Raw genomic sequence first — 16831 nt, 5'->3', positions numbered from 1 at the left:
TTGGTGAGCAGTATAGGGAACCACCTGTCAAAAGGAGGCACCGGAACCTGGCCTTCAGGAGGCCGAAGGTCCTCTCTATAACCCTCCTAGTTCACCCATGTGCCTCATTGTAGCTTTCCTCTGCCCGTGTCCTGGGATTCCTCACTGGGGTCAGTAGCCATGACAGGTTGGGGTAGCAAGAGTCACCTTAGGGACAACCCCAGTCCCAGACAACTATTCACACTGTATAGGGTCCTTGTCCTCACCTAATAGCCACACACGGTGCCTCTGGAGTTGCCCCACCACATAAGGGATGCTGCTATTCCTCAGAATGTAAACGTCATGCACTGAGCCAGGAAACTTGGCGTTCACATGGGAGATGTACTGGTCTGCCAAACACACCATCTGCACATTCATAGAATGGTAGCTCTTCCGGTTTCTGTACAACTGTTCACTCCTGCGGGGGGTACCAACGCCACATGTGTCCCATCAATGGCACCTATGATGTTGGGGATATGTCCCAGGGCATAGAAGTCACCTTTCACTGTAGGCAAATCCTCCACTTGAGGGAAAACGATGTAGCTGCACATGTGTTTCAGCAGGGCAGACACTCTGGACAACACGTTTGAGAACATAGGCTGGGACATCCCTGATGCTATGGCCACTGTAGTTTGAAAAGACCCACTTGCCAGGAAATGGAGTACTGACAGGACTTGCACTAGAGGGGGGATTCCTGTGGGATGGTGGATAGCTGACATCAGATCTGGCTCCAACTGGGCACACAGTTCCTGGATTGTGGCACGATCAAGTCTGTAGGTGACAATTACATGTCACTCTTCCATTGTTGACAGGTCCACCAGTGGTCTGTACACCGGAGGATGCCGCCATCTCATCACCTGACCCAGCGGTTGTGCTCTATGGATGAGAACAGCGATCAGAGGGTCAGCCAACACCAAGGTACTAAAAAAACAACTTTATTGCACACATTTGTCAATCTGCTATGTGCCTGTCTTAGTGTGTATTCAAGGCCTAGATATGTGTGACAAATTTAAAATTAATGCCATGTGGCCCCCTGAAATGGCGGCTGCCTGACCTGTAATGTGGGACATGGGGATATGAGGTAACTGCGCTGGCGTTGTACACCGTCGCGGTAGGCGGTCGAAGACCGCGGCGCAATCCTGCATTGGTTAACATTGGACCCTATGGGTCCCAGGAGCCAATGACGATGTACGCCGGCGCTGACGGTACGCACCGCCGCAGACGTGACCGCCATTTTCTCTCTGTTCACTAACTTGATACCTGATCTTCAACAGGAGAGGACCTACACTGCAAGTGCTGTTGTGACCTCAGTCTGGAAGCGACAATGGCTCATGAGTCTGGGGAAAGGGCCCCTGACTTCACATCGGAGGAGTTGGATAAACTAGTGGATGGAGTCCTCCCCCAGTACACTCTACTCTATGGTCCTCCAGACAAACAGGTAAGTACACTGTGAGCATGCTGTATGGGCAATGCCCGTTTGGAGTGGTGTGGATGGGAGATAGGAGGGGGGGATGAGGTGTGCATGATCTGATGGTGAGTTTAAGTGCATCAGGGCAAGGGTGGGAACGTGGGCCAAAGACTGTGACGGTCCGGACGGTTGATGTTGTACCTTTTCCCCTGTATTATTCCTGTAGGTCAGTGCCCTCCAGAAGAAGGATATTTGGCGTGCCATCGCCAAGGACGTCCGGGCCCTGGGTGTCCACCACAGAAGGAGCACCCACTGCCGTAAAAGATGGGAGGACATTCACCGCTGGAGCAAGAAGATGGCAGAGGCCCAGCTGGGGATGTCCTCCCAACGTGGGAGGGGTGCCCTTCGCACCATGACCCCCCTGATGTTCCGGATCCTGGCGGTGGCGTATCCGGAGTTGGATGGGCGCTTTAGGGCATCACAGCAGCCACAAGGGGGTGAGTACAGTCACATCCATCTGACTCTGCATGCATTGGAGGTGTCTGGGTAGGGGAGGTGGGCTGTGGGTTCCCCTAGGCTAGGGAGAGCCTTGTAGGCAAGGACCCTTTGTGAGGCAGGCTAAGTGACACCCCAACCCCACCAGTAGTAAGAGCCATCTACACCTAGTGAGGCTCCTGTGACTTCTACGTGTGCAGCAATCGGGCATAGGCCATGTACTCCATGTCCCTGTGAGGAATTAGGGAACTCGAAGAGCATGGCGTTGGTCAGAGGGCTGCTGTGTCTGTAGTGTCGGACAACGGTAGCGGTAATGCATGTACTGAACAATTCTTTCTACTTTCTTTCCCCACCTTTTTGTGGTCTCCCTATTCTTCTGTGCATTAGCATCATCAGGAGGAGGAGCTGTGCCACCGGAGCAGGAGGGAGCTGCATCCCACATGGCCCTGGAGGGCAAGACTACAGAGTCAGAATTCACCAGTGGGACGGAGGGCGAGGGCAGCTCTACAGCGGGGACTGGAGCAGAGACCAGCGACACTGACTCCTCCTCTGATGGGAGCTCCCTTGCGGTGGCGGGCCCCTCTGTGGCCCCGCATCTACAGGTACAGCCGCCACCCCCCCTACCAGCACCACCCTCCCAGCAGCCCCTCAGCGTGTGGCCCGTGGCCGCTCACCCAGGAAGGTGGGCATCTCCTTCGCCCCAGGCACCTCAGGCCCTGCCCCAGTCAGCCCTGCTGCCCTCAGTGAGGAGGCCATTGACCTCTTGAGATCCCTCTTTATTGGACAGTCTACCATTCTGAATGCCATCCAGGGTGTAGAGAGGCAGTTGCAACAGACAAATGCATACCTGGAGGGCATTCATTCTGGCCCAAACACCTGCTACCAAGGGCTCAGCCAAGACAACAGTTGGGAGTGGCAAGACAGCTGCGCCCCCATCCAAGGTGGGGAAGGGCCTGAAAAAGAAAGGCAAGTCAACGTCGCCGCCAACCTGCACAGGGGACAAGACCGCCACCGGCAACGCCACATGCACCGCCGCCAGAGGCACTGCCACCAGCACCTAAGATACTGAGCCCTTCACTAGCACCGCAGACACTGTGCCCTTCAGCAGCACCACAGTCAGTGAGCCCGCCACCAGCACCGCCGCCTATGACACCGCCGCCAGCACCAAGGTCAGTGAGCCCCCCACCAGCACTGCCACTCATGACACCGCCGCCAGCACTGAGGTCAGTGAGCCCCTCACCAGCACCGCCGCTCATGACACCGCCGTCAGCACCGAGGTCAGTGAGTCCCCCACCAGCACTGCCGCTCATGACACCGCCGCCAGCACCGAGGTCAGTGAGTCCCCCATCAGCACCGCTGCCAAATGACCACCACAAGCACCACCGCTACTGAGCCCGCCACCAGCACTGCCAGCAGCCACGCCACATCCTGAGCCAGTGGCACCACCGCAGACATGGCTGCCATCCCCAGTGGTCATTCGTATGAGGCTGGTGGTCAGTTCCAGGGGCCTGGGCAGCGTCCATGTTGCCCCACCGTCAGTGGAGTATCACATCCACTACCTCAGTCCTTGGCAGAATGAAGCACTCTGGGCACAAAGCCCCCTCCAGAACCAGTGGAGAAAGGTATCCACTACCTTAGTCCTTGGCAGGATGAAGCACCCTGGGCACAAAGCCCCCTCCAGAACCAGTGGAGTATCACATCCACTACCTCAGCCCTTGGCAGGATGAAGCACTCTGCGCACAAAGACCCCTCCAGAACCAGTGGAGAAAGGCATCCACTACCTCAGTCCTTGGCAGGATGAAGCACCCTGGGCACAAAGACCCCTCCAGAACCATTGGAGTATCACATCCACTACCTCAGTCCTTGGCCGGCTGAAGCACTCTGGGCACAAAGCCCCCTCCAGAACCAGTGGAGAAAGGCATCCACTACCTCAGTTCTTGGCAGGATGAAGCACTCTGGGCACAAAGCCCTCTCCAGAACCAGTGGAGTATCACATCCACTGCCTCAGTCCTTGGCATGATGAAGCACTCTGGGCACCAAGCCCCCTCCAGAACCAGTGGAGTGTCACATCCATTACCCCAGTCCTTGGCAGGATGAAGCACTCTGGGCACCAAGCCCCCTCCAGAACCAGTGGAGTATCACATCCACTACCTCAGTCCTTGGCAGGATGAAGCACTCTGGGCACAAAGCCCCCTCCAGAACCAGTGGAGTAAGGCATCCACTATCTCAGTCCTTGGCAGGATGAAGCACTCTGGGCACAAAGCCTCCTCCAGAACTAGTGGAGTATCACATCCACTACCTCAGTCCTTGGCAGGATGAAGTACTCTGGGCACAAAGGCCCCTCCAGAACCACTGGAGAAAGGCATCCACTACCTCAGTCCTTGGCAGGATGAAGCACTCTGGGCACAAAGCCCCCTCCAGAACCAGTGGAGTATCACATCCACTACCTCAGTCCTTGGCAGGATGAAGCACCCTGGGCACAAAGCCCCCTCCAGAACCAGTGGAGGAAGACATCCACTTGAGAGACTGTATCTTTGCACGCCCCAGGATAAAGCAGTGGGCAAACAACCCAGTTGATAGACTTGAGAGACTGTGGCTTTCACTCCCCAGGATTCAGCAGTGGGCAAACCACCCACTTGAGAGACTTGAGAGACTGTGGCTTTGCACTCCCCAGGATAAAGCAGTGGGCAACCCACCCACTGGAGAGACTTGAGAGACTGTGGCTTTGCACTCCCCAGGATACATCAATGGGCATGGAGTCCCCTTGTGCACTCATCTGCCTGAGGTGCCCCCCCCTTCACTTCCACCTGAGGTGTCTGTTTTGTTTTTCGGTCTGATGCCCCTGCAGTGTTCTCTCTGTTTCAATCGGGTATCTAGTGTGGGCCTCGCCCATTCAGTTTGGGCCCAGTGGTCCACGGACTATATTGGTGCAGTACCTGGACTTGAATTCTTGGTGTACATATTTGTTTATAGTGTATATAAAATGTTGATTAATGGATTTTACATGATTACAATCGTTCAACTCATTTCCTTTTGTCATTGCGTTCTTCCACGGGGGTTGGGGGGTGTAAATGTTATGTTTCAGCATGTATTGGTGTGTGTGTTGTAGTGGGTGGGGGTGGGGTGTTGCGTGTTGACTGGGTGTGTCACTCTCTTTGCCCTCCCCTGTGTTGTAGGTGCAGTACTCACTGTGGTCGTCGCCGCCGTCGGTCTTGTTCCTGGCAGAGGAGCAGGAAGACAATCCCAGGGAGTATTTGGAGTTCAGGCTTCATGGCGTCCAGGTTCCTCATGGGGTGTGTGGAAGTGAGTGTTTCCCCTTCCAAGTCCTGTTTCCACCGTGTTTTTGTTTGCATTGAATCCGCCCCGGAAAAGGTGGCGGATTGGCCTGTCATAATAGTGTGGGCAGTACATTGTGTTCCGCCTGACTGTTGGCGGTGACCGCCATGCTGTTTGTCTGTATTGTTGTGGCAGTCGGAGTGTTAAAGTGGCTGTCTATGTTGGCGGTTTCCGCTGTGGTCGTAATCCCATTTTGTTTCTGCCGTCCTGTTGGCAGTATTACAGCCGCTTTAACACCGACCGCCAGGGTTGTAATGAGGGCCTTTGTGCTCTGTATTTTTGAAAGTTTCAAAGTGTTTTTTCCCCTACCCCTTACTGTTTAGTTTTACCTCTTAGTTTTTGTGCATTTTTTACTTTTAAACTGCTGTTTTGTTCTACCTGTTAAATGTCGCTCCTAGTTTCTCCCCTATGCTGTACTAAGCCCCCCACTAGAAGGTTAGAAGGCAAACTACACCTCAGAGGCTAACCAGAGTGTGTTGAAGAGACTGCTTAATGTGCTTCATGGTTTAAACTGTGCTTGGAAAGTGTATATAGCACTCATTTTTTACTTGAAAAGGTGAATGGTTTAAGTGTGTGAAAAGTAGTATTTTAGTGGCTTCAGAATTGGGCTTTACTTGCAGAGCTAAACAGCTGAACAGGAAGCTACAAAGTGGGGATTGATACTGTCTGAATCCAGTGAGCTTCTGAATTCAGGAGCACTTCCCTGCCCATCAGTTGCCTGTTTGGGCTTGTTTAGACCAGCTTGGGCCTAGGACCAGAAATACTGCTCATTTTGCCAGCAAGCACCTTAAACCATCCACATCCACAAACATAGTAACACTCTCTCAACAAATGCAGACTTTCCACCTACCACAAACACACCCTCCCCACATTACAGTGTCTCAACAGCCACTACGAAGCCCCACAAATCACACCAATATGCCCTTCTACTCCAACTACCACACTATGGCACCTTCATTCTCACACAAAACACCAACACAACACAAAGCCACATAATACATAACTCTAATGCATCCAGAGACACACTTCCTATCCCTATAAAACACCAGCTCTACTTCCTCCTAACAGACCCCTTTCTATCACCACCAAACCTATACTCAGCCTTCCATCATATCATCCGCCAGCACCGTCCTCTTTTTACCAAAACACATATCAAAACAATCCTTACACTCCACTCCACCACACATATGACCTCTTCTAGTGATAAAATCTAATACAAACACTCATAACTCTGGTCCATCCCCTCTTGTTTGCAGAGATTTTTATTTTTACTGTCAAAAGAATATGGTCATGACAGAAGGTTCACATTATGCTTCTGGAGGACACACAAATGTGAAAACACAGTAATAGAAATCACAAAACAGTAGCATATCAACAAGTTATAAAGGTAGAATACATATACGTAGTCACAGCAATAAAGAAAGAAAATGTACATGATCAAGAATTAATAACATTATGGTTCCACAGAAATCCAATTGACCAAAGTATCATAACAGAAGTGTGTAATACTATCTAATCAATATGTCATGATGAAAACAGAAAAAGAAAGAGAAGAGAAAAGGAGTCTTCCACTGAATAGAAAGAAAAGATAGATAAAGAGGAAGAAATAAAAGAAATGGGCTACATTCGGTCAATGCAACAGGGGTGACACTAGAAACAAACAATAGTTCCATGGAGAGTAGACTGCCATAACACACCAAAGACGATCAATAGGAATAAAGACTAATGGATTGTAGGGGGAAATTTATAGGGTTTGCTTTTTTATAAGTATACTTCAAAAGCAATGCAGAGATGTCTGGTGCTAGAAGCACCATGTAACTTGGCATATAAAATGCTGTCCACCCTTCTAACAAAACTGTCTATCTCCTCTTACACACTACATACACTCTTTTTAAAAACACATCACTACCCCTTTACCATTGAAATTCCACTCACCAGCAGTAGTTTACATACAAATCCACTACATCAATATTTCCTCTCACTACTCCACAAAAACAAAACATGGAACACACAGCAGCACATCCAAATCTCACTCACACACACACACTTTCATAATACATTCCGTCACAAATTAGAAACATACACCCACTCCCACCCTTAAGACTATACAAATGACAAACATCCTAAACCATCTTTACTTCCAAATCTTCTATCTTTACCAACACCAGCCACAAATACACCCACACAACAATTCATATTCAACAGCCTTTCATATATTGCACATTGTAAAGTTTTAAAATATGACCCACATGCTCCACCACCACTCCTAAACCATACACCTTTCACCATAAACAGATGCAAACAAAATAAACAAGATGACACTATTCAGAACCTTGAATCTCCATGTCTGTTACACATCAAGGCTACTCCACAACAACAATACAACTCACCTTCTCACTCTCAAACTCCATCTCCACCACTGACACATGTAGACCCAGCCAAATGCTCTTATAAGCCTGCTGCGTGAGGAATACAATGTGGAAAACCAACACTATTGCTACTCTCATACAGTTAATACCAGTACTAATGAAACACCAGCTACAAGTTCAAAATATACTGCTCTCTACCGTAGAAAACAAAGGCGGTCATTCCTACCTTGGCGGGCGGCGGTCGCCGCCCGCCTGGCAGGAACCGCCAGAAGACCGTACCGCGGTCAAAAGACCACGGCGGTCATTCTGTCTTTCCCGCTGGGCTGGCGGGCGACCGCCAAAAGGCCGCCCGCCCGCCCAGCGGGAAAGCACCAGCAACGAGGAAGCCGGCTCCGAATGGAGCCTGTGGAGTTGCTGGTGTGCGACAGGTGCAGTTGCACCCGTCGCGATTTTCAGTGTCTGCCAAGCAGACACTGAAAATCAATGTGGGGCCCTGTTAGGGGGCCCCTGCAGTGCCCATGCAAGTGGCATGGGCACTGCAGGGGCCCCCAGGGGCCCCACGACACCCGTTCCCGCCAGCCAGGTTCTGGCGGTGAAAACCGTCAGAACCAGGCTGGCGGGAAGGGGGTCGGAATCCCCATGGCGGCGCTGCCTGCAGCGCCGCCGTGGAGGATTCACAGGGGCAGAGGGAAGCCGGCGGGAAACCGACGGCTTCCCTTTTCTGACCGCGGCTTTACCGCCGTGGTCAGAATAGCCCCAGAAGCACCGCCAGCCTGTTGGCGGTGCTTCCTCCGTCCCCTACCCTGGCGGTCTCGGACCGCCAGGGTAGGAATGACCCCCAAAGTCAATTCACCACCAAAACACAATCTATAAACTGCCTACTAATAAATACTCAATCACTCTCTAAAAACAAGCACCACATATATGAACTACTCACTGACACACAACCTGGCTTTTTCTTCAAAACTGAATCAATGTTGGGAGATTACATGGCTCCAGTGATACATGAAGCCATTCCTCCAGGCGATCAAACTATCACACAAAATTGTATAGGCAAAAGAGACGATAGACTAGTTGTTATATTTAAGCAAACAAAAAATCTCACTAAAACTGATGACAGTTTCATAGAAGGTTGTGATGTCCTCATTGCCAGATGCAACCCTACACCAACTTCCCCCCGTAACTTCCTCCTCCTTTACAGACCACCACCTAGCAATGCAATATTCTCTGACACAATTCTAGACACACTCCACACTACACTCCAACCTATGCATTCTTGGGGACACAAACATTTGGTTTGACAAACCCAAGATGTCCCATCTAAAAACTATCATTACTGGCCCAGTCACAGTGAACCTACATCAGATCATAAACAAACCCCCACATATCGCTGGACACATTGTATATGTCATTTTTGCAAATCCAGAATTAATTATCTTCCATAGGATTACTGCAGTCACATGGTCAGATGACCATTTGGTAGCTTTCAAACAGAAAACACACATGCATTTACCTATCAACCATGGAACAAACCCAATTTTGAATATTTAGATCAACACTGATCTACACACAATAAATTCAAGTATAAAAACTGTATGACTAGCTACAGGAAGCTTTTGATATCCCAATATCACTAAGAACAACAAAACAGGACACAAGAATACAAGAATACAAGCACCTTGGGGAAATACAGAACTATACTATTCAAACTGGCTCAAAACAAACAGCAATCAAGGCAAACATCACCTATACAAACTTAACAGAATATACAAGTTAACAATCAAAAAAGCTATAAAAGGTACTACTATTCAGACAGAATTCCAAATGTTAAATGTGAAAATAAAGAATTTGATAAAATTCTCACTGAATTTCGTAAACCTAAATGCACAGAAAGAACTTGTCCCATTATTCAAAAATTCTGACAAATTGGCAAATCACTACATCGCCAAAGCAGACATTTGGACTCCTGTTTGAAACAAAGGTAAACCACCAGCATCAACATATTTCCAAAAATCCCCTCCAATAGTGTGCTAAGCCAGCCTCTGCATTCCTTCAAACAAATATCACAAAGTGAATTTGTGGATGTGGTCCACAAATGCAGGCCTTCAGGATGGCCTTCTGACCCTTGTCCACCACACATTTTCATGAGCATTCTTTTGTCTACCTCTACTGCCATACCAGTAAGAAGAATCATCAGTACTTCTTACACTACAGAAATCTTTCCAGAAGACTTTACAAAGGTATACATGTGCCCATTATTAAAGGAAACAAACCTGAACCTGCATGACCTCAATAACTACAGACCAACTACAAATGAATCTTTCCTGAGCAAACTGATAGAAAGAGCAACATTCACCCAGATGTCACAATTCCTTGAAGATAACCTCATACTTTCAGACTACCAAACTGCATTCCGTCCACAAGGAGGTACAGAATCTGCACTCATCACCATCTGGGATGACCTTAAAAACACAGTAGACTGTAATGGGGTTGCTGCACTACTTCTCTTGGACTTTTTAGCTGCCTTCAACACAATTGACCATGACACCCTGATATAAAGACTTTACAAAGTTGGCATAGAGGGGGCTGCTCTCAACTGGATCACATCCTACCTTCAAAACAGAACAAATGTCATCCATACTCTGCCTTTCTCATCCAAACTGTATTTCACAACAACAAGGGTCCTTTAAGGCTCAATGAGCTCACCCATGCTTTTGCACATCTACATGAAGTCATTACCTACAATGATCAATTGATTTCAGCTCACATGCTCCAACTATGCAGATGACACATAAATACTCTTTAAACTGGAAAGCCCCAAAGACATTGGAAACTCAAAAATCATCAGTTACCTCCCTCCGTGCCATTGATCAGTGGATGACATGGAGACATCTGAAATTGAATGCTTCCAAAACTGAAATACTCACATGTGGCCATTGGAAAAATGATGACCCACTCTGTGCCTGGCCTGACGATTCGGGACTAAAGTATCCAAAGAAATAAGAAACCTGGAATTATCATGGCCTCCAAGTTAAAAAAAGAACACTCAAGCAGACAAACAAGCAAAATCAAGCTTCATCACCATGAAAACTCTGCGACGCATCTTCCCCCACCTGGGATTTCGACACAATGTCCAGGCTACTATCTGTCTTGTACTGTCTAAACTGGATTAAGCCGATGGTTTCTACCACAGATCATCTCTATCAACTATGAAAAGACTGCAATAGATTCAGAACTCTGCTGCCAGATACTCCTACATGCAAAGTCACAAGCCCACATCTCAACTGCCTTGAGGACTGTACATCGGTTACCAGTTGCCAGAAGATCCACCTTTACCCTGCTTTTTATCACCCACAAAGCAATACGTGGAACAGGACCACTTTTCACCAGGATTAAATTACCAAATACATTTAACAAACAAACCTTCCACAAGATTGGCACCTCACCTCAAAACCCCACTATACAAGAAAAATACAAGCTCAAGCATCCAAACTATGTAATTCATTATCCTAAAAAATAAGATCTATGGATAACTATCTTATCTTCAGAAGACTACTGAAGAGTTGACGCGTTCTTACATAAACCGCATACTCAAAGACTAATTCACAGCATATCCCTGTGTATGTAAAGATGTATAATTTGATTATATGTATGTATCTGGATATGTATATTTCTTTGTACAAATATGTATAATAACTATGACTTTAGAATATATAGATACTCTTTAGATCTGCTTAACAAATGTATATATTACTTACGGTTATATATATCTACATATGTATGTATATATATAGAAATTATCCTTTTGCTTGTCTTTGTTTCATTTGTCTATCACAATAGGTAAATATTATCATACTTATTTATTTACAAGCACTTAACTATTCAAATACTGAGAAAGATAAAATTGAAACATAAATACATAAAAAAATAAAAACAACCATTGAGTTATAAAAAATACAAATAAATTCCCCTCAAGTACTGCAAAACTTGAAAGTCTGCATTTATACAATTCAACCTTAAGTCTCAATATATTATCTTCCTTATACATATATACCCTTTCTATGAAGTCATGTGTCTATATATTTATTACTTTACTTCTACTGTAGAAGAGAAAAAAAACTTTCACCATCTCTAATGCACTACTATGTTTCAACTGTACCTCTTTCAATCTATCCTCTATCTCTACTCTCTGACTCATTCCAAACTTTATTCCACTACTATATTGTCTTAAATAAGCCTTTCAAGACTCTTCCCTCCTCTATCCCTCCTGGCTCACCCCAATCCTCAATTTACTACTATGAGCTCCCAAACATCCCTTCTAAATTTTCCCTCATGTATCTCTTCTTTGTCTCATCCCAAACCTCATTTTACTACTATGATCTCCCTAATCCCTTTCTACATACTTCTCCATTCTCCATCTCTCCTTTTACTCATCCCATACCTTATCTTACCACTACGATCTCCCAATAAACACTTTCTAGATTCTTCCCTCTTCTATTGCTCCATTATTCTATTCAATCCAACTAACAGACTTACATGTCCACCACACAAATTGACTCATATTTCCCTATACTAATCCACCAATAATCCGTTTGGGTTCCAGAGTAGCGTGCTACTCACCAAAAAGCGTTTTGACGTCTTGCCAGGAATAGCAAGCGCTATAGAAATACAATTACAATTACAATATATATGAAGGATTGTGAAATATTATTTCTAGCAACTAGATATTGGATATTTAAGAGATAAGGGTGGGGATTTTTTTTTAAATGTATACTTGAAAACAAAATGATGTTCAATCAACCAATCAATCAAATAACTTTAATTGAATACTGAATGTATCCATAAAAGTACACACATCACAATAAATGCCATCAGGATAACAAATAATGTAATCTTAAAACAAGATCTAAAATAACATGCACAAACAATCAGGTTACTATACAGTAAGCTAATTACATTAAGGTTAATCGGTATTCATAGAGCATCGGGCACGCACTGCTGTGGTCAAGAATGCTCCAATGTGGGTGATTACCTCATCATCATCCAGATGGAAGAAGATTTGAAAAGGCAAGCCTGAAGCTATTACTGTAACAGCTCTTGAGAAGGGGAATCGAAAAGAACCTAGAATACCTCAAATAATATTCACAAAAAATGTAAAATACATAATGGTTTGTCCATACCTCCCATCACGTGGGCAAGGTATACAGTCAAAACCAGCATTAAAACCCAAGGGAAAACATAACAGGTACATTATTGTCCCTGTCATCAACCCATTGGTCTTTTCATATACTCCACTGCCTGGTTGACCATTAGGGGGTCCACATAAGTAGCTCCACTAGGCTTTTTCCTCTTTATGATCAGCCTTTTGGACTCTGTCAAGTTGACTAAGGTCGAATACAACCTCGGGATCCATAAAAACTTGATAAAAATCAACCTTATGCAGACTTACTGCCACGTAGGCTAACCAGGGAATCCCATACCTTTATCACAACTATAGCAATCGTTAATAATGTCTCATGTAGGACTTGCTTCTTTATTCTTCCAAACTGCCAGCCATAACAAAGACTGGTGAGTATTAATGTATTCTTCCACAAACTGAATGCCCACTTCCCTATGACAGATCAAATTAGAAGAAGAGAAAGGGGCTACCAAAACTCTTCTGCAAAACATATTCTCCTCAAGCTGAATCGCCTAACATTTTTGGATGCCCCACACACCTGCTCTATAAGTTACTGACGATATACACTGCAACTTATACATTTTTATAAGAGGAATAAGTGCACCCCTGCCGCTGAGCTGTTGTAAGCTAAACAAGGAAGTGGTTACCTTCACTAACTTCACCCTACAATGAGCAATATGCAGTGACCAAGCACGAGTACTTGCAAATGTTAGCACTAAGTAGGGAAAAGTGCTGGTGCATTTCAGGCTATTGTTGCCTACTGTCATAGTAGGCAAACAGTATTTCTTCGGTCCACAGGCCATAACTTACTAAAATTAGGCTGTAAATCTAAATCACCCATCAAACTGACAAACCCATGACTTAAAAGGCTCTAGGGGTCCGTGCCATTAAAATAGTATTATCCATGAATAACGTCATGGGCAACGGGGAACCATTAATGGCTGGGACGTCAGAGGTTAGATCTCTTAAAAGGTAAATGTTAGTTATATATAAAATAAATAAAAGTGGAAATAAAACACATACTTGCCTCACACCTCAGTAGACCTTCATGTCTTTTGTAACATCACCATTGGTGTTAAATCTGACCCTGGCCTTCATATCCACATGCAGATAAGATAAAGAATGGACCAGAGCATCATCCATCCCATAGATTAAAATATTTGACCACAGCTTTGAGAGATTGACATAATCACATTTTGAAGTAAAATCCATAAAAGCCAAATACCAGGGGGAAACATTTAGCAACTGTATAGTTCCCAATCACCAAAGACAAATGCAAACATTGCTCCCTAGTCCCTACATAACTCCTAAAGCTGTACTGGCAGGAATGCAAGATGGACTTCTCTTCCGCCCACTCCATTATCCTGTTGTGCAAGACTCTACCCAAGATCTTAACCACTGTGGCAAGTAGGGAGATGGGCCTATAGCAACCTGGCTGTTAACGTTCCCCCTTTTTAAAAATTGGGACCATTATGGAAATTGTCCATGAACTTTGCAGAGGATTATAGGTTAAACCATTAAAACCATTCACCAACAAAAGTGCCCAAAACTCTGGGATGGACTTTATCAGATAACTTGGGATGCCTTCCGGCCCGGGGGCTTTGCCTCCTACTCTCTGAGCGATTGCCTCTCACACCTCGTCCAGTGATAACTTGATTACCTTAGAATTCGATTTTACCATAAAGTTACTTGATGCTTGGTGTGTGGCAAAGATATTAGTAAAATGAGTCACCCAGGAACAACTAGAAACATTGCAGTAATCGGGGGCACTGCTTGGCTTAAGTGCTTCATATCCTGCATGGCCTCCGAAAACAGCTTGCTTTCCTTTTCGGTAGCTGCTAAGGCCAGAGAATCCCATTGGGATTGAAGCACTACCATCTTTCTTCTTTGGATTTCCTGCTTTTTAGCCTTATGCCTGGAAACCACCTCAATACGGTCCCTTGGTTTGAGTGTCAATTGCATACCCAATTGACGATTGGCCTCTGTACATTCATGATCAAACCACCCGGGTGTGGTAACTGATGCATGCAGAGGGCGCAATAACTTTCCCTAATATTCTCACAAAGCTTTGTGAAAGCATTACCAACCTCACAACCAACAGCATTCTCAGATAGACAAACCTCTAGGTTTCTCTGTTCCTAAGTAGCAAAAAAGTCGCCCGGGGTCCGCCACCCTCCATACAAGGCGCAAGCCATCAGTGGTCAGCTGAATGGTTCTAGTTGCACACTCCTGTCTAATATTGGGCCTGGGTGATAATATTAGAGACACTTCAGTTGGGGTATGGTCCCCAAAGTTGGAAGAAACAACTCCCATACAGCAATAAATATTCTAGATTTGATGATATAAAAAAATAATCTATTACAGAAGAACAGCCATGACCTCTGAAAGTTGGTAGAAAGGGCACATCAAGCATAGCTACATTCATAATACTATTAAACTCATGAGATGCCAGGTAGCCCATCAATTCCACCCCCTGACTATCTGTATCACTCATGGTTTCAAAAGTACCATTACCAATTGCTGTAGAACTATCCATCGGTTTAGCAAAAGTCCTGAGCTTAGCATTAAATTCCCCAGCAAGACAGTTACCTGCCAGTTTCCCTTCGGTGCCAACACTACTTTACAGGGTTGTGATGAATTCAAATAAGCTTAAAAATTTGGTATTCAGTGTAATCGTAAAATCATTGTTATAAAAATGTCGGACACCCTCCTGTAGAAAGGTTCATTGATAATACCAAACCACCCACTGCCAGTTCTGCTCAGGTAGGGGTGGCTGGAATGCTACAACATTCAAACCCATCAAATGACAGACATTGTGTTGCCCAGGTTTCCTGAAACATGAGTACGTTGTATTGCCTTATAAAGGCTGTCCATTCTGGTATTGTGATCTTTAACTGGAGGCCTGCTGCATTCCAGCTCAGTCCCCTTAATATTGTATCACTGGTAATCAGGTACTTCCAAGGAACTAAAGACACATCAGGGTGTGGTAAACATCTGGTGTAACTACTGTACTAACAACAGCATAGGCCACCAGTTAGCCCAGATTGTCAGTGTTACTCAAGTCGTACTAGGGCTTGTTGGGGTCCCTTTGTGCATCATATTTCTAGAACAGGACTCTCTATCAAAACAATCCATTGACATACTCTGCTCAATCAGTGTAATCTCCTTCGAGATAATAAACCATGGCCATTTCCAACATGTTATCAATAGAGATAGATGAACACGAGGCTACAGTCAACCCTTCAGGAGCCCCCCCACCTTACGTTTGTCCATGGCATTCCCTGATAATGGGAAAGCAGGATCGTTTGCCACAGGGGGCCAACTTACCAGGGCAAAAGAGAGTGGGCCCAGCCAAGACCAGCCATGGACGGGCACAGACAAGCCTGCTGTTGGCCCGGTCTTTGCCCGGGCACCTCCCATGCGCATCCGCTGTGTGTGTTGAATGCACCAATACGTGCTAAGGGCGCAGGCAGGCAAATCCGGAAGAGTCTCTAGGTGCAAGCGGTGCTGGGAAAAGTAGTTCAGGCTCCCACTGGTCCCCCTGACTCCAGGAATGCGTCCCACACTGTGAGTGTTCAATGTGGTAATAAGCGCTAAGGGGGGCAGGCAAAGCTGAAAGTGCAAGCAGTGCTGGGAGAAGTAGTCCAGGCTCCCGCCAGTTCCTGTGACTCCAAGAATTTGTCACGCACTACGAGTGTTGAACACGCTAATATGTGCTAACAGGTAGGGCAGGCAAACCAGGAAGCATCTGCAGGTGGAAGCAGTGCTGGGAGAAGTAGTTGGGGCTCCCGCTGGTCCCCCTGACTCCAGGACTTTTGAAGATATGCAATGTGTAAATTAGATATATTTTTTTAATTGTTATTTTAAAATTGTAGCAAACATTTTATTTTCATTAGGGTATATGTTAATGGTCTGAGAAAAAATAAATAAATGTATTAGCAAATATTTCATAAAAATAATATTTAAAAAAGATTTTTATTTTAACATTTATAATTCTATCTTTTTGTAAACAGTTTTTTTGAAATT

This window comes from Pleurodeles waltl, chromosome 7, assembly GCF_031143425.1.
Source record: "Pleurodeles waltl isolate 20211129_DDA chromosome 7, aPleWal1.hap1.20221129, whole genome shotgun sequence".
Taxonomy (NCBI): domain Eukaryota; kingdom Metazoa; phylum Chordata; class Amphibia; order Caudata; family Salamandridae; genus Pleurodeles; species Pleurodeles waltl.
Note: the sequence above shows the minus strand (reverse complement) of the source record.